The sequence below is a fragment of the Macaca mulatta genome, chromosome 8, assembly GCF_049350105.2.
Source record: "Macaca mulatta isolate MMU2019108-1 chromosome 8, T2T-MMU8v2.0, whole genome shotgun sequence".
In the NCBI taxonomy this organism is placed as follows: Eukaryota; Metazoa; Chordata; class Mammalia; order Primates; family Cercopithecidae; genus Macaca; species Macaca mulatta.
In genome coordinates, this window is record NC_133413.1 from 100,162,129 (window position 1) to 100,180,784 (window position 18,656).

General features: G+C 38.0%; 1 long non-coding RNA gene across 3 annotated transcripts in view; it reads right to left on the reverse strand.

Moving 5' to 3' along the window:
* The window catches only part of LOC144330814 (uncharacterized), a 163,351-nt gene that overhangs the window by 114,079 nt on the left and 30,616 nt on the right, over positions 1 to 18,656 (reverse strand). For 2 of the 3 annotated variants that reach the window (XR_013397331.1, XR_013397330.1), the window contains exon 2: positions 17,603 to 17,724. The exons of the other annotated variant lie outside the window; for it this stretch is intronic. This is a non-coding gene — a long non-coding RNA (uncharacterized LOC144330814). The remainder of the gene's footprint in view (positions 1 to 17,602; positions 17,725 to 18,656) is intronic. 3 annotated transcript variants of the gene reach the window in all.

An 18,656-nucleotide genomic window follows, 5' to 3' on the forward strand; every position in this document is an offset into this window, starting at 1 on the left:
GCTCCCATCACCATCACATCTACCCATCTCATCATATATGTACCTCCTTACACTCTTTTTTAGTGTTAATACAGATTAATTGTCACACTCCTATGCAAGCTTAATGCTTCATCTTGTCTACTCCTGCTCAAGGACATCACACCTGCAAATATTCCCAATTCCCTCTTTTTTCCCACATCACAAATATTTCTCCTCCTGCTGAAATCTTTCCCATATGCACAAAAACATGCTAACATTGCTACCATTTTAAATAACAATAATAATGATAAATTCTCTCATTGTTTTACTACCCTTCCAGCTTAAACTCCATTACACTCCTTCCCTTTAAACAAAACTCCTAATTCAGAGTTTTCTATATTCAATGTATCTAATTTACCTGTACTCATTCTCTTTTGAATCAACTCCAGGCAGCCCCAGCCAAACTGCTCTCATCAAGAGAAAATATGAATCCCTTTCATATTTGATTGTTAAATTCTACAAGAAATACTTAGTCCTCTTATTTTTCTTTTTAATATATTTTTATTTAAATACCTTTTTGGGTACAAGTGGATTTTTATTACATGAATAAATTATATAGTCATGAATTCTGAGATTCTAGTGCATCTGTCACATAAGTAGTGTACACTGTACCCAATATGTAGCTTTTTTATCACACATACTCCTTCCAACCTCCCCCTTATGAGTCTCCAAAGTCATTTATATCATTCTGTATGCCTTTGCATACTCATATCTTAGCTTTCATTTAACAAGTGAGAACACATGGTATTTGGTTTTCCATTCCTTAGTTATTTTGTTTAGAATAATGGCCTCCAATTCCATGCAAGTTACTGCAAACACATTATGTAATTCCTTTCTAAGGTTGAGTAGTATTCCATAGGGGGTGTGTATGTGTGTGTGTGTTTGTGTGTGTGTGTAATATTTTCTCTTTCCACTCATTGGTCAATGGACACTTAAGTTGGTTCCATATCTTTGCAATTGTAAATTGGGCTGCAATAAACATACAGGTGCATGTGTCTTTTTCACATAATGACTTATTTTTCTTTGGGTAGATACCCAGTGGTAGGATTCCTAGATTGAATGGTAGATCTACTTTTAGTTCTTTAAGAAATCTCCATATTGTTTTCCATCGAAGTTGTACTAATTTCCATTCCCACTAGCAGTGCGTAAGCATTCCCCTTTCACCACATCCATGCCAAGATCTATTATTTTTTGACTTTTTAATAATGGTCATTCTGCAGAAGTAATGTGATATTGTGGTTTTAATTTTCATTTCCCTGATGATTAGTAATGTTGAGCATTTTGTCATGTTTTTTGGCCATTTGCATATCTTTTGAGAAATGCCTACTCATGTCATTTGATCATTTGGTGGGATAATTTGTTTTTTTCTTGCTGGTTAGTTTGAGTTCCTTTTAGATTCTGGATACTAGTTCTTTGTCACATGGTTTGCAAATATTTTCTCCCACTCTATGAGTTTTCTGTTTACTCTGATTATTATTGCTTTTGCTGTGCAGAAGCTTTTTAATTTAATCAAGTTTCACTTATTTAGTTTTGTTTTTGTTGCATTCACTTTGGAGTTTTAGTCATAAATTCTTTGCCTAAACCAATTTCCAGAAGAGTTTTTCTGATATTATCTTCTAGAATTTTTATGGTTTCACATATTAAATTTAAGTTGAGTTGGCTTTTGTATAAAGTGAGAGATAGGGATTGAGTTTTATTCTTCTCCATGTAGCTAGCCAGTTTTCCCAGCACCATTTATTCCCATTCCCCATTTATTAAATAAGGTGTCCTTTTCCCAGTTTATGTTTTTGTATGCTTTGTTGAAGATCAGTTAGTTGTAAGTTTTAGCCTTATTTCTGGGTTCTCTATTCTTGTCCATTGGTCTATGTGCTTATTTTCATACAAGTACCATACTGTTTTGGTAACTGTAACTTTGCAGTATAACTTGAAGTCCAGTAATACAATGCCTCCAGATTTGTTCCTTCTGTTTAGAATTGCTTTGGCTATTCAGACTCTTTTTTGATTCCATATGAATTTTTGGACTTTTTCTAATTCTGTGAAAAATGATGTTGGTATTTTGATGTGAATTGTATTGAATCAGTAGATTGCTATGAGCAGTATGGTCATTTTCATGATATTGAGTCTTCTAATTCATAAGTGTGGAATGTATTTACATTTCTTTGTGTCAACTATGATTACTTTCCACATTGTTTTGTACTTCTCCTTGTAAAGATCTTTCACCTTTTTGGTTAAGTACATTCTTGGGTTTTTGTTTGTTTGTTTGTTCGTTTTTGCAGCTGTTGTAAAAGGGATTGAGTTCTTGATTTGATTCTCAGCTTGGTCATTGTTCATGTTTAACAGTGCTACTGATTTGTGTACACTGATTTTGTAACCTGAGGCTTTACTGAATTTGTTTATCAATTCTAGGAGTCTTTGGTAGAAGTTTTTTAGGTTTTCTAGGTATACAATCATATCATAGGTGAACAGTGATAGTTTGACTTCCTCTTTTCTAATGTAGATGCTCTTTACTTCTTTCTCTTGCCTGATTGTTCTGACTAGGACTTTCAATACTAGGTTGAATGGTTGAATAGAAGTGGTGAAAGTGGGCATCCTTGTCTTGTTCCATTTCTCAGGAGGGGGAATGCTTTCAACTTTTCCTCATTCAGTATGACGTTCGCTGTGGGTTTCTCATATTATGGCTTGTTTTAGTTTGAGATGATTCCCTTCTACGCCTCATTTGTTGTAATCTTTCATCATAAAGTAATGCTGGATTTTATCAGGTACTTTTTGGCATCTATTGAGTTGATCATATGGTTTTTCTTTTTAATTCTGTTTATAAGATATATCATGCATTTACATGTGTATTTTAAACCATCCATCCTTGGGATGAAGCCCAAATGATCATGGTGTATTATGTTTTTGTTGTGCTGTTGGAGTTGGTTAGGCCATATTTTGTCGAGGATTTTTCATCTAAGTTCATGAGGGATAGTGGTCTGTAGTTTTTTTATTTTTTGTTGTTATGTCCTTTCCTGGTTTTGGCATCAGGGTTGATGCTGGCTTCATAGAATGATTTAGGGAGGATTCTCTTTTTCTCAGTCATGTGGAATAGTTTCATTAAGATTGGTACTGATTCTTCTTTGAATGTCTGGTAGAATTCCGCTGTGAATCTTTCTGGCCCTGGGCATTTTTTGTTGTTGTTGGCAATTTTTCATATTACTGATTCAATCTTGCTGCTTGTTATTGGTCTAGTGAGGGTTTCTATTTCTTCCTGATTTAATCTAGGAGAGTTTTGTGTTTCTAGGAATTTATCCATTTTCTCTAGGTTTTTTATGTGTGCATAGAGGTGTTGATAGTAGTCTCAAAGGATCTTTTGTATTTCTGTGATGTTGGTTGTAATTTCTCCAGTTTTATTTCTAACTGAGCTTATTTGAATCTTCTCTTTTCTTGGTTAATCTAGCTAATGGTCTATCAATTTTGTTTATATTTCAAGTAACTAATTTTGTTTCATTGCTCTTTTGTATTGTGTTTTGTTTCAATTTTATTAAGTTCTGCTCTGATCTTCATTATTTCTTTTCTTCTGCTAGCTTTGGGTTTAGTTTGGGTAGATAGTTTCTTCTCATTATTCTTGAACTTATTTTTTATTTGTATTTTGTTAAATTTCTTTTCCCCCTTTAAGGATGTGACTTTTAATGTTTGTACTTTATAGCTTAATTTGACTCTTGGTGCTTTCAGGGATGGAGACTGTGCATGAGTTCCTTGGTTATAGAGAGTCTTTGTATGATGGCTTTCTCGGATGCTGGTTGCAGCAGCAACATGCTCAGTGAGTGAGCAAGTTCACTGTCTCCTATAGGGTTGGAATGACAGAGGTATCTTGAAGTGTATTTGATTCCCCCTTGGTGTGTACTTATTTATTTATTTATTCCCCAGTATTTTATTCACTGGATCGAATAGTTCAGGATCGGGGCCAATAGGAAAGGTGTCCACAGATCAAAACCAGCTGTGGCTAAAGCAGGTGGGTAAATGCAACACTCATTGGTGGGCAGAAGTCCCAGCCTTGACAGAAGTGGCTGGGGGCACCCTCAGTGAAACACACTGAGGTCTTATCAGAGGGAAAGGCCATAGCCATCTCAGCTCCCCTGCCAGGCCAGCAGGAAAGTTATCCACTTTCCAGACACACTCCTGACCCAGTGTTCCAGCTATTCAGATCAGACAGGTGCCTCTTTTCATCTGCAGAAATGCCGATGTTCCAAGTAGAGAGGAAATGTGACCCTACCTCTCATGCAAGCCTGCACCTGGAAGGTGCTCCTCCTGTGGAGATGCAGTCACCCTGAAGTATTACAGAAAGGCTGTGTATAGGTGCACTCATGCTAAGCTCCTGTGGACAAAACACCAGCTGTGTCTGCAGTGGTGGACGAGTAGAAGAAGAACCCCTCTTCTCCGAGATCCTTCATGGGCACCAGGGCCTCCTGATTGTTGGGGCAAAACTGCAGACTTTCCCCGTTGAACCCAGCATTGCAACTGTGCATCCGCTGAAAGAAACTTCCCACCAGCAGAAAGATTTGGGACTCAAACCTGCCATCCAGGTTCCTTTGTCCTACAGGGTGTTTCCTTGATGTGCTGCACTCTCCCTTCCCCTAGGAGTAGGAGCCTCTGAAGGCCAGACTACTGTGAATCCTGTTGCCCCTCTGAGTCAAGTTGCCCAGTGGGGCTGATACACTCCAGGCTGGTTCTGGGGAATGTCTTCAAGGGATCCAGAGATGTGACCTGTCTTTAGGTTTCCCAGGAGTCTGTAGTAGCACCAGCTCTGATGGGGGTGGCAAGGGAGTGATGTAGATCCTTTGAAATTCCTTGGTTATAGATAGCCTTAGTGTGTTGGCTTTCTCAAATGCTGGTTGTAGTAGTAATGAACTGGTCACATGTACAGACTTAGGACCTCTTGGTTAGCCAGGGTTATGCAGGCAATAGTGACAGCTGAAGTCACACACAAGTTTTCTCCTTCCTGGGTGTGGTGTTATTCAACTTGGAGATGCTGTAATGGACTGCGTCAGTTGGCCTCCAGCCAAAATGTGGCACTTGCAAAAGAGCACCAGCTATGGTAGTAGCAGTGGGATTTGTGCTTGCTTTATGTTACCCAGGAGAGGTACTCTGGTTTCTCAGGTGATGGGCATAAAGCTCTGAAAAGTTTCTGCCCTTTGTGTTAAGCTATCAGGCAGGTAGAGGGGCAAAGCCAGCTGGGGGCTGAGTTAGGCAGGTCTTTGCTCTGACTCTCCATGTGCAGAGCAAGCAGCAACCCCTGTAGGAGTCAGGAGACAGTTCTCTGGCCACTGGGGTAATGTTCCAAAGAGGAGCACAGCTGCCTCTGTTGAACAGAAGTGTACTGCAGGAAATGTGGAGTAGCAGGCAGTGGTAAGTCCCACCCAGCTCCCACACACTTGGCAAGGCAGATCTCACACCCGCAGCTTACCACTAGCAGCAGCGACCCTAAGTTCCAGGCCATCTGAGCACAGAACTCAAAACTCCCCCAGGCCATATACCTTCTGCAGGGATAACAACCACAGCTTTCAAGCCATGCATGTAAAGTGCACCTGCACAACTGGGGTGCCCAGCTCCTATGCTCATGATTGCAGCATACTTCCCACTTACCCCCCAGTTCTGGCAAAAGGAGTTCTTCCCTACTCAAGGTTATATCACAAAGTTCAGTTGGGAGCTTCTTCCAACCTGAGACCACTGCCTGAGTCAGTTGGCAGACTTCTGCAAGGTCCCATGTGAGTCAGAATAGGTAATGGCTTCCCTTGGTCCACACTGGAGACTGGGAATGCACACAAGGCTCTTCCTGCTGCCACTCCTACTTTTATATTCCTCATCCTCCTAAATCAGTTATAGTACTGGATAGGATTAAGGCCTTCCCCTGTGGCCTGGATTTCCAGCTTGCCTAGTGGGGCTGTGTACCCTAGAGGCAGTCTCTCCCCCTCACACACTCTGGGGACTTACAGTTTCTTGCCTGACTCATGGTGTGGGCTGCAGCCTGCCACTTCTTTCAAATAATCTGTAGATTTCAGTTTTCCTGTTAAGTTCCTGCATTGCTTCTTGGAAAAAAAAAGCTCACAGTGTGACTACGTACACACTATTTTGTCTCCAGGTGGGAGAAGCATGCAAACACTGCCTGCAATCTGACATCTTGGGGGAAAAAATTCCTCATATTTTTAATGCATCGACAGCATTTGACACATTCACTCCTTCTTGAAACACTTTTATCAGTTCGCCTCCAGGACACCACACATAATTGGTTTTCTTCACTGGCTACTCATTCTGAGTCACATTTGCTATTTCCTTTTCATTTCCCTGTTTTCTAAACATTGGGATATGTTGGGACTTAATCTTTTGACTATACATACACACTCACACACACACACACACACACACAATTTTTCTCAGTGACATCATCTAGTTTCATAGTTTTAAATTTTATATGCTCATGAGTCCCAAATTTATGTCTCTATCCCAGACCTCTCCCCTGAATTGTTGTAATTAGTTCCACTGAGGTATAATTTACATTCAACAAAATTCATCAATTTGCAGTATACAATTTGATGAGTTTTGGCAAATGAATATAGTCATGTAACCACTACAAAATCAAGATATAAAACATTTCCATCATTCCAAGCCTTTGCCATCAATCCCTTCTTTCCACCCTTTGCCCCTGGTAACCAATAATCTTCTTCTTATCATTAGAGTTCTGTCTTTTGTAGAACCTCAGATAAAAGGAATCATACATTTTGCGGTATTGTGAGAATACCTTCTTTCACTTAGGACATGATTTTGACACTCATCAACATTGTTGCATCTCTCAATAGTTCTTTACTTTTTATTGCTGAGTAAAATTTTACATATAAATGTACGATTTATGTATTCATTCATTTGCATTCCCTTAATAACTAATAATGTTGACCATCTTTTCATATGCTGTTTACCATTCACATAATTCATTTGGCAGAGTGCCTAAAAATCTTTCACCTATTTTTGTTATCAGATGTTTAACTTCTGCTTATTGAGTTGCAAGAATTCTTTTTATATTATAGAAACAAGCCCTTCATCAGATGTATACTTTGCCAATATTTTCTATCTGTAGTTTGCCTTTTCCTCTTCTTAACAGTGTGTTTTAAAAACAAACGTTTTTAATTTCAATTAATTCTTTTTTTTACCATTTATTTTTCCTATGGTTCATACGTTTTGTGCCCTATCTAAGAAGCATCTGCCTAATCAAGGTTACAAAGATATTTGCCTATGTTTTCTTCTATAATTTTATAGTGTACAGTCCATTTAAAGCTAATTTTTATAGGATGTATGGCAAGGGTTAAGGCCCAGATGGCTATCAAATTGTTCCAGTACCTTTTGCATCTATTGCAAAGACTATCCTTTCCTCCAATGAATTATCTTGAAAACTTTGTCAAAAATAAATTGACTACATGTGTATCTATCTATTCTGGGACTATTATTTGTTTCTATTTTTCTATATGTCTCTCTATGCCAATGTCATGCTATTTAATAACTATAGTTTTACAAAACACTAGAGATCAGATACTATACGTTCTCCAATTTTGTTCTTTTCTAACATTGTTGCAAAGTTTATGAACATTTGGACTGATATATAAATTCTTGAGTTGATTTGTCAATTTTTACCGAAGAGCTACTGGGATTTTGATAAACATGGAATCAGTTTGGGGACATTTGATATTTTAACAATTAGTCTCCCAATCTGTGAACATGGTTTATATCTCCATTTATTGAGGTTTTATCTAATTTCTTTCAGTACATTTTGTGCTTTTGAGTATACAGATTGTATACATATTTTATGACATTTATCCCTAAAATGTTCACATTTTACCACCATCAAGTTAAGTGCCATAAAAATGGTATTATTAAATTAATATAAAATCCCAATTGTCAATTGTGACTATATAGAAATATAATGAAGTTCTGAATATTGACCTTGTATCCTGCAGCCTTGTTAAACTTACTTATTAGTTCCAGTAGCGTAATTCTTCAGTTTTTGTTTTTTTTTAATGTGGATTATCATGTCATCTGCAAATAAAAACACTTTCCTTTCCAATCTCTATGTATTCTGTTCCTTTTTCTTGCCAAACTGCACTAGGAAGGAATCACAATAAAACACAGAAAGAAAGTAGTATATGTGGACAGGAGGCGAAATAGAAGTATATTGTTGAAGGTTTCTTTTACTATGTCGGAAATGATTTGTCATCTGGTGGGTAGACTGTTGTGTTAGTTACCTATTGCTGAATAACAAAATACCCCCAAACTTAGAAGCTTAAAACAGCAATAAACAGTTATGATCTCCCACAGTTTCTGTGCAATCTGGATGGGTTTAGCTGGGTGGTTCTGGCTAAGGGTCTCTCATGAGGTTGCAGTCAAGATGTTGAAAGTGGTTGCAGTCATCTAAACACTTTACTGGTGCTGGAGACTTTGCTTCCAAGATGGCTCACTCACGTAAATGGGAAGTTGATACTGGGTCTTGGCTGGAGACTTCAGTTTCTCTCCGAGTAAACTCTCTGTAGATGGTGAGCATCCTCAGGACGTGGTAGCTGGGTTTTCTCAGAGGAGCAATGCAAGAAAGAGCAAGTTGGAAGCTCCAATATCTTTCTGACCTAGGCTTAGAAGCCATACATTGTCAGTTCTCCATATTCTTTACAGAGTTTGGCCCTATTCCATGGAGGATGAGACTATATTAGAGTTGAACAAGAGAATGCAGAGACTGTTGGGGAGCATCTTAGAAGCTGCTTAACACAACTGTGATAAGTTACAGTGTCCTTATCATATACTTTACTTCTATATATGTCATAGAGCCAACAGTACATTATTTCTATTTTGCTTTAAGCAGTCAATTATCTGTTAAAGAGACTTTAAAACTAAGAAAATTAAGTATTTTTCATGTATCCATATATTTATCATTTCTGGCATTTTTTATTCCTATATGAAGATACAAGTTTCCATCTGGCATCATTTTCCTTCTGCCTGAATAACTTCCTTTAATATTTCTTATAGTTAGTTTGCTGACAACGAATTTTACCTCTTTTGTTTGTCTGGAGAAGTGTTTATTTACCTTGATTTTTAAAAAATCAAAAATCTGGATATAGAATTCTAGATTGACAGGTTTTTTTTTTTTTTTCTTTCAACACTTGGAGGATTGTCATTCAGTTTGTGTAGTTTCTGACAAGAAGTTTCTGTTGAGATAGTGTCTTTTTCTTTCCTCTGGCTGCTATTAGGATTTTTCTCTTTATCAAAACTGGTTTTCTAAAATTCAGTTACAATGTGTGTAGGTGTGATTTTCTGTATGCTTTTCCTTCTTAGGATTCTTTTAGTTTCTAAGATCCATGAGTTTATACTTTTCATCACAGTTGGACAAACATTTGGCCATTATGTCTTCTCTTTTTACCCTCCTCCACCTTGCTTCAGTGGTTCCAATTATAAGTATATTAGCTCTCCCAACTTTGTTCCTCAGGTCACTGATGCTCTGTTCATTTTTCTATTAGTCATTTTTCTCCCTGAGCTTCATTTTTGATAGATTCTATTGCTCCTTCAATTTCACTCATCTTTTCTTCTGCAGTATCTAATCAGCTGTTGATCCCGTTCAATCTATTCTTCATTTCAGAGATGAAATGAAGTATTTTTCATCTCTGTAACTTTGATTTCGGTCGTCTTCTATTATCTATATCTCTCTTCATCATGCTCATGTTTCCCTCTACCTTACTGATGACGTGAAGCATATTTATAATGGACAATTTTAGTCATTACATCACCTCTGTCATTTCTGGTTCTGTTTCTATTTATTGACATTTTTCTTCTGATTATGGGTTAGGTTTCTTATTCTTTTCAATGTCTAGTAAATGTTTTATTGCTTTGCAACATTGAAACCTCACTTAATAGGGTGGTAGATTTTGTTGTAACCCTTCTAGTAGCCTTAGGCTTTGTTCTAGCACACAGTTATATTACTTAGTAGCAGTCTAGCTCTTTTGAGGCTTGTTAGGAAATCCAGAGCATATTTTAGTCTAGGGTTAATTTAGCCTCACTACTAACTTCACTACTGAGGTATTCTTCTGAGGATTCTATTCAATGCCCCTATATAATATAGTGTAATAAGGTCTTTCCACTCTAACTGATGGGAACACAAACTCTTCCCAGCCTTAAGTGAGCTTCAGGAATTACTTGACTTACTGCCTCCCAGTAGTTCTTCCCCCTGCCAGGGGTATCTTCCTCTCTCACATGCACATACCAAGGCTCAAGGGACCCCTTTGTGATTTCTGGGTATGTTCTCTCTTATCTCTCTCTCTCTCTCTCTCTCTCTCTTCACCAAGCCTCCCCCCACCCCGCCCCGCCACCCCAAATTTCTATCCACTTTAGTCTCCGTGAACTCTAATTTCTATTCCCTCCACTAAGCTAGACTGCCAGGATCTGTTCGAGGTTTCTCTCTGATATAGTTTGGCTCTGTGTCCCCACCTAAATCTTACCTCAAATTGTAATCCCCCATGTGTCAAGAAAGGGACTTGGTGGGAGGTGACTGGATCATATGGGCAGTTTTCCCTATGCTGTTCTTGTGATAGTGAGGGAGTTCTCAGAGATCTGACGGTTTAAAAGTGGCAGTTTCCCCTGCGCTCTTTCTCTTTCTCTCTCTCTCTCTCTCTCTCTCTGTATCTCTCTTTCTCTCTCTCCTGCCACCTCTTAAAGACATGCCTTGCTTCCCCTTCACCTTCCACCATGATTGTAAGTTTCCTGAGGCCTCCCCAGCCATGCGGAACTGTGAGTCAATTAAACCTCTTTCCTTTTTATACTACCCAGTTTCGGGTAATTCTTTATAGCAGTGCGAAAACGGATGAATACACCCTCTATCTATTACAGTTTGAAAACTGCCTCTAGGTGGCACGCCAAGCTAGGGCAATAAGGTTCAATTTGTTTATTATGAAAACATTGTTTTGTCCAATTTTCTATTTGTTTGAGGTATACAGTAAATGTAGTCTCTGTCATCCCATTATAGTCAGAGCAGAAATGATCTCCGGAAATCTTTTTTAAATGTCAAACTACTTGCTGGACACCTCTACTTGCAAATATAAGAGGCATATGAAACTTAACATATACAAAGTTTAACTCTGCTCTCCTCTGCATGCCCTGAATCAAGTAAACCTGCCCCTTCTTTCATGTTTCCTGTGTCAGTAAATGGCAACTCAATCCTTCCCACTGTTTGGACCAAAATTTCAAAACTTCTCTTTCATACTTAATAGCTAAGCCATCGGCAAATTCTTTCAAATCTTGTCTTCAAAAGTATATACAGAATCTAATCCGATCACAACCATCCTAGTTTACTTCAGCTCATCATCCACTCTTTCCCTGGATTATTGCAGTAGCTCCTATATTAATCAGATTCACTGCAGTAATACTGCATAAAAATTATTCCTCCAATCTCAGTGGCTTTCAATGCAATTTATTTCACGCTCATTGGTCTACAAGTCTGTGGCTTTGCTATGCTTGGCTGGGCTTTGCAGGGTCACCCTGGCTTCGCTCTAGGCTGCTGGTCAGGTTCAGGTTTGCTCCATATCTCTCGTTCTGAGGCCCAGGCTTAAGGGGCACTGGCTGCTTGCAGTATTCTTCTGGCAGATGCACAAAAGGGTTGGAAGAAATTTGCTGGGTCTTTTAAGGTTTTGCCTCCCCACTGGCACATAATCACTTTTCACTCACTTTCCATTGACTAAAGCAAGTCAAATAGACAAATCCAGTGATGATGGGCTGGGAAAATTTTATAGAAAGGACAGTAGGGTGAATATTTGCTGAATAATAATCTACCACAGCCTCCTAATCGCTCTTCCTGTTCTTTCCCTTGCACTTTTCAGTCTGTTTTTAACATAGAATCCAGAATGTTGCTTTTAAAACACACTAGGACCCTTCTGTGCAAAAAACCCATCAATGACCGCTCATTTCATTCAGAGTCCATACAGCAGTCTACAAAGCCTTAGTCACTCCTGCATCTGGTCACTTTTCTGATTGCATTTTCTACTATTGTCTCCCTCCTCTCTGAGTATCAGCAACACAGGCCTCTTTCTTTGCTAAGCTGGAACAGGCCAGGCAAATTCCTGTCTCAGGCCTTCGCAGTTGCAATGTCCATATCTGAAACATTATTCTGCTCCCCACCCCAAGTTGTCTCTCATCTTGTTCAGATCTCTGCTCAAATGTGACCTTAGTGAGGTCTTCCAAGAGTACCTTATTTGTACTTTCAAACTCTTTGATACTTTCTGGCCCTCTTCTTTGCATTACTTTTCTCCAGAGCACTTATTATACTTTATTTTATTTACTGTCTGTCTCCTTCCACTAAAATGTGATATCCAGGTTCTAAGAGTTCTAAGGATGTTGTTGGAGAAAGAGGCTTCGGAAAGCACTGCTCCAAGCCCAAGGTGCTGTCACTAAAGATCCTGTTTCCCATCTTCATGTTAGGTGTTTTCTTAATAATGGCCACAAGGTGGCATGTATAATACCTAATTCCAAAAACATAGCCAAACATACTCATAGGAGTTAAAGTTGTATCATCCAGTATATATAACTTTAGTTCACAATGGAACAGCACAAATTTCCCAAATAAAATTTGGAAAAAATGAACAAGGAAAAAAGCAGCCCAAATCACAACTACTACCACCACACTGACCATTGACACCATAAGATACATAGTTTAAGAAATCTTTTTCATTACGAAATTTTAGCATGTGAAAGCACAGGTTGAAGATTATTCTGGAATTTTCTTCAGGTCTTTGTTGTTGGCTTGGTTGCCTGTTTGCTTGCTTTTTAAATCTCTGTAGCCTACTAAGCTTTCCTTTTGAGAATGACAGTGGTAAGGGCCTCTCTTATGTCTTGAGGCATTTTATTTCAAGAGTTCACATGATGTAATCTTTTTTATGCTTCTCCCCTCATAACAGATAAGTCTCTGAGTTCACGACCATAAAGAAGTGATTAGCCAATTATCTGAGAACCACTTCCTCCTAAGTGAGAGGAAGAAACAAGTCAAAGACAGAAGAGGCAGCAGTGTGGGAAAAATTAAATGAGAGACCTTCCCAAATCGTTCTCTTTTCCTGGTTCTCCTGTAAGGTGAGAATGGACTATATACACTCTGAAGTGCATGCAACAACTATGGAGTGGTTATCTGTTACTTATTATACTGCAGTTCTCTGTTGTCATCCCTGAATCTCTGGTAAATGCTTGTTAGAGGCTACGGTGTGATCTCAACTGTACTGCAGGAAATTCAGGAAGGGTTGTATGCCCTAAATAGGCCGGGGTGGGAAAGGTGGAAACATCAACATTTTCCTCGGTGCCAGGGTGGGAGTGAGAACAGTGACTAATGAGTTTTTTGAGGAGCAGAGGACAGAAGTCCTGAGTGCAAGATCCAGCTGTCCCTTCCCCCACAGATCCTCACTCCACTGCCAACTTTCAAAATACTAATGAATAAGGAATCTCATTGGTTTCCTTTTAAGAGGCATCAAAATTCTCGTTCCACATAAAATTCTTATAGGTTTATACAACGTCTCTGCATTTGTAGCACCCTCTGTGTTTTCCATTGGATCTCATTTTTGAACAATTTCCCTTTCAAACAAAGCAAAGCATTTTCCTAGTCATTCAAAACCATAACCAAGTTACTTGAGAAATACTTGGAAGTACTCAAAAACGCCTGAATTTCATAAACCATGGTCTGAATTCCATCCTTTATTCACTTGTAGGTATGTGGCTAGAAAATAGTAGGCAATCACATTCTGCTTCCTAATTAGAAAGCAGCATACCTAAAGAACTACATTTGATATTTCATGAATAGAGGGCTCAAAATCTAAGCCAAAAGTAAAAAAATACATTATAACTAGTGATGAAAACATGTTGTACCAGGAAAGTAAATCCTCATAAAAAATGACAATCTACAATTTAATGAGCTCAGAATTACTCTAATATTTTAATATCCAAATATTCCTCAATATTAAAAGCCATTATACGAAAGTACATACATGAATCAGGTGAAGTAATTCACAAAGGCACTCAGAGAATCTTGGACTCTTATTAGCTTCCTTAAGTCTGTAATATTATTCAGAAAAGGAACTAGGTGGAAGTCTACATATTATTTTCTGAACTTGATTGTTAAGACGAAACTGGTTATACACGTCTAGCTTCTCTAACTGGCCTGACATTCAAATAAAGACTACATAAATACACTGTTTGTTTATGCACACTTGTACATGGTTGTAACAATTTTTGTATAAATATAATAATTTTTTTAGAATAATATAGAAATATACATGATCACTCTGTAAAACAGTCCCAAACAGTTACTAAGTTCTATTCTCTCTTATGTCTAAGCCACTGTCTTGGATTATAGTTTATGCTATGTGAAGTCAATTCTTTGCAGACACAAGAGAGCCTTTGGTTCTGTGCTCTACTATACTAAATTCGTGGTATTTAGTTATGAAATTCTGGACTTTTGACAATCCTCTAGCAGAAAAGCCATGGGTTTCCATATGCCCTCGAATATGGCACTTCTGAAACCTTACTGTGTATATGAATCACCTAAAAATCTTCTGAGAAATATTTTTAGTTCACATTTCAAAAGGCTCCATGCAAACAAAGCAGCAATGGCTGGGAATTATTTGGCCTTTGTTGTTTCCCTGTTTCTCCTCTGCTTGGTGACAAAAAACTAAAGAACATCTATTTTGTCCTTGATGTATAACTGCAACTATTAACACTAAGTAAATTATAATCCATAGTCCAGTCTAGTGTTTGTAAAGAAACCCCCATGCTAGTCCTCCCCGCTATAATGTAATCTCTTCTGGTGTGTCATTCCAGTTCCTTACAGTAATTTCCTAATTTGAGGGGAAAATTGAGTTTGCCTCTCAAAACAAAGCTGATATATGGTATTGTAAAGAAAAGAACAAGATTTCAAAGCATCTTATTTTAAGTCTATTATGAAGGAAGTCACTATAACCAGCCTTTACAAAACAGCTTATGTTAAAAGTTGGGATATTCTGAAAGTTAGTTAAAGAGTATTTTTATTTTTTCTGTACGAAATAACCTTTCCTCTAATTTAAACAATTCAAGTGTAAACTAACAGCATAATTCCAATATATAACTCTTTCCAAATCCAGAGAAAGAAATGATGTCTTTTAACCACCTTTCTGTCTCTAAGAATGAGAGATTATAGAAGATGAAATGTAGGAGACACAGTGTGAGATCTTCTCAGAGAGCTTTAAGGCCCCTGCTACTTGTAGATAAGAACCAGCTAATTGTTGGGTTTGCGCAACAGGGATCTGATAATGCCACACCAGGAAGACCCTCAATCAGTGCCCACTGCAGAAAAGAGTGCCAAGAATGTTCTCATCGGCCCAGCTGAGGGCATTTTTCCTGGAAACAGACAATATAAACGTGAACTTTAAAAGGATACTAGCAAGTATTATTCTTTCCATTTCAGGGACTTTACACAGTGTACAGTGAATAGCGGGTACTTCATTAATAACTCAAGACTTTTCAAAGCCTAGAATCAGAGCATTTGACAAATGCTTATTAGCACTGGAGCTGGCATTTGTCAAGCTCTGACTTTAAACTCCTTTCCCCTCAGAATATCTGTGGTCCAATAAAATATCCCTGCCCCAAAAGGCAGGTGTGAGAGGGCACAGTGTTTGTCAAAAAGAAACACTGAGCTCTCTCTAAAAGGCAAATACACTTCTGCTTTTTCTTTGTTCTAATGAAGACAATGGCCATCCAACATGCTTCAGAGGATCAGAGGACATCCACATGCATCCTTGGAGGCCACTTCCCCAATTTTTGCTGCAATCCCCATGTATCTGCCCACTGGAGACCAAGAAGATACACAGTTCAGCTCCTCTAATCTTTTCACAAACATAATACCGCTTAGGTGCGTTTGTAGAATCTTGGGGTAATCTCATGCCCAGCAGTTAATTACCAGTTCCTTGTTGCACCTTACAAAACTACACTCACTAAGTAACCACACACGACATGCTTATTCATTTAGGCCACCATCGACCTCAAACATTGTTCAAGACTTAAGACAGAGAGGTGCATCACCATGAAGAAATTATTGGTACTATTTTCTCTTCTACTTAGAGTCGTAGGACAGCAGAGCCATATGACACAAACAGAAATCAAACCAAAATAACATAAAATATTACCACTGTTAAAATGAGAAAAAGAATGTGTTAAGATGGGACAGAAATGCTGAACACACCTCTTTCCTTTCACTGACTTTTTAAAACACTGCTACGTCCCTGTCAAATTTGGTTTGAGAAGTTAGACTCACACCCTTCACAAATCTTAAAGCCTAGGAATACATCTTCCAGTAATATAGTAACTAGTGACAAAATTACTCTACAGTCAAGCAAGTTGAAAGAAGTATGGAATTCATTTTAAATGGGTTATTAGCTGAATACTAAAATCAGTCGTTCAATGTCCCAGGATCATTAGCTTCCTAAATTCTTAAACTTTCAGAGCTTATAAAAGCAGCACAGCCTCACTGTGTATTTCAATCACCAAGTAGAGTCAAAACATGTTTCAAAAGATCACTAAAATGCCTGCTGGGACAGAGGAAGGTAAAAAAACAAGATAAAAACAAACACTAGCAAAACCCACCTAATAAGCTTTTAGAAAACAGATCTCCCTCCAGATCCTTGCAAGATTTCTTCTTTGACCTGATTCCCTTTAGATATAATAATTTATTGGTGCCCCTACTGTCAAGGTTTAAGTGAGTCATCGCTTTGTTCTCTATATGTCAAAAAGCTCTCAGTACCTTTCACATATTCCTCTCTTGAAATTCAGAATGAAACAATTCACGAAACCTGTTTTCCCTCAGAGATAAGGTTATGCCAAATCAGCCAACTCCCTGAGAAAAAGAGCATCCCCAGTATTTTCATGTACTGGTACCATTTATTATAAAGGGAGACTTTTTAATTTTGTTGATTTGTTTGTTTTGAGGGGCCACATAAATTACTGTAAAATTGCTTTAGATTTCAAACTCAGGCAGTGACATATAGTAGTTAAGCGACTAGACTTTGTCAGACAGAACGGAAATCTGGTAGGTTTTACTACTTACTAACCCACATGAAACATGGGAAAGTAACATTAGCTAAGCATTAATTACTAAGGCACTGTTTAAAGTGCTTAACTTGAATGAACTCATTTAATCCTCAAAAGTCTCTATGAGATAGGATCCTATAAATAAGGTAACTGAGGTAAAAACAGTAAGTAATATGCTCAAGATCACAGAGCTAATAAAATAAAGAATTGAGATTAAATTCAAGTAGCCCTGTTGCTAAAGCCTATATTCTTAACCACTTCATTCGTGGTTTTTTTAAATACAACCCACTCCAAGAAGTAATCTTTTAAGGGCCAGGCGTGGTAGCTCACACCTGTAATCCTAGCAGTTTGGGAGGCTGAGGTGGGTGGATCACCTGAGGTCAGGAGTTCAAGACCAGCCTAACCAACATGGAGAAACCCCTTTCTCTACTAAAAAAAAAAAAAAAAAAAAAAAAAAAAAAAAAAAAAATCCAAGCATGGTGGCACATACCTGTAATTCCAGCTACTCAGGAGGCTGAGGCAGGAGAATCACTTGAACCTGGGAGGCAGAGGTTGCAGTGAGCCAAGATCGCGCAATGCACTCCAGCCTGGGCAACAAGAGCAAAACTCCGCCTCAAAAAAAAAAAAACAGTAATTTTTACTAGGACTCATTGTAAGAAATATGTTCTGTAACACAACCCAGTGCACACACATGTGTTTATTTTATAGATATTATATGATATATATATAATTGAAACCAAAATTTGATGAAATTATGCCTATTCTTACTTCCTGAAATGCAATATTTCATATTCTATTTTATTGTTTAATAACTACTGATCACTCCCTACAAAATTGATTTTAAAACCCACTGAGAATCATGACCTGAAGTTTGAAAACAGGAAACATTTATTTTTTACCACCACGGAAAATTTTGGAGGATTAAGTAAGATAACATATGCAGAGCATTTAGCCCAACTCCTGGCACATACCATGTGCTAAATTCACGGTAGCTATTCTTATGTATCTTTTTGAAAACTAGCTGCAATTGTGGAAGGAAGGGACAATGAGGGGAAAACCCTGACTGGGCTACAGATGAATTTATTGTCAGTTAGGTGTGTCCTTGGTAGTGAGATGGGGAATTTCCCCAGTATCTTTAACTTGTGCTGCAATGGAAATATGTATGCAGAAAGAGAGCTGACTCATGGTTATCTCTTCTCCACTAAAAAAAAAATGGCAAATTACAACTTACTGTGCCTCACCACTGGAAACCTCAGTCAATTCCAAATTACTGATCCATATTTACATCCAATACTTACACTTGATACGATGATGTATACAGAACTGGTCTTCAAAAGGAGTCCTGCTGGGGTGAAGTGTTTATTTTTTATTGTATTGATGCTTTATCAAATTACCACAAACTTAGTGGTTTAAAACAACACCAATTTATTATCTTACAGTTCTAGAGGTCAGAAATCTGGACAGAGTCTCACTGGGCTAATATCAAGGTGTCTGTAGGACTGGGTGGCTTTCTAGCAGTTCTGAGTGAAAACCCATTTCCTTAC